This window comes from Frankliniella occidentalis, unplaced genomic scaffold, assembly GCF_000697945.3.
Source record: "Frankliniella occidentalis isolate FOCC.00 unplaced genomic scaffold, Focc_3.1 Scaffold254, whole genome shotgun sequence".
NCBI lineage: Eukaryota > Metazoa > Arthropoda > Insecta > Thysanoptera > Thripidae > Frankliniella > Frankliniella occidentalis.
Genome location: NW_026267380.1, coordinates 352,152 through 352,650, shown reverse-complemented (window position 1 = coordinate 352,650; position 499 = coordinate 352,152). Strand labels below are relative to the sequence as shown.

The 499-nt window shown below is 39.7% G+C and overlaps 1 protein-coding gene across 1 annotated transcript in view; it reads right to left on the bottom strand.

Annotated features, from left to right (window-relative positions):
• The window catches only part of LOC113214964 (UDP-glucosyltransferase 2), a 33,303-nt gene that overhangs the window by 441 nt on the left and 32,363 nt on the right, over window positions 1–499 (bottom strand). The window lies entirely within an intron of this gene.

The window sequence follows — 499 nt, the reverse complement described above, 5'->3', positions numbered from 1 at the left end:
AATCTGAAGACTCGACCAATGTACTTTCAAAAGATAACCCTGACAAGGCATACGACCTGTTTTTTCCAGATTTTCGGTATCATATTAACATGGTTTGTCCATAAACTAAATCTAAAATATCTACTCGTTCTGATTCCTACGTTTCACTGTTATAAAAATCTACAGTAATTCGTACAGGACGTCCAATCAATTTTAATATGGTCCTGACTGCATTAATTTTACAGTCGGACTGTTTTTAATTTTACAGTCCGACCTGTTATCACCTGTTACAGTCTGCACTCTACTGTAGAATACGGCCAGACTGTATTCAAATCTGTCTGACCTGTTACAATCTGAACTGTGAAATTAAAGTTTAGTCGGACTGCAATGCTAGACCTAGTGGGTGGAAATTTCAAATGGGTTTTTGTAAATTTCGTCTCACGATGGTCCTCTATAACGTCCTTTTACGGTTTTTAGCCCGCCCTTACCCACTAATCGCGTCTCCCGCCTCGCCAGACCC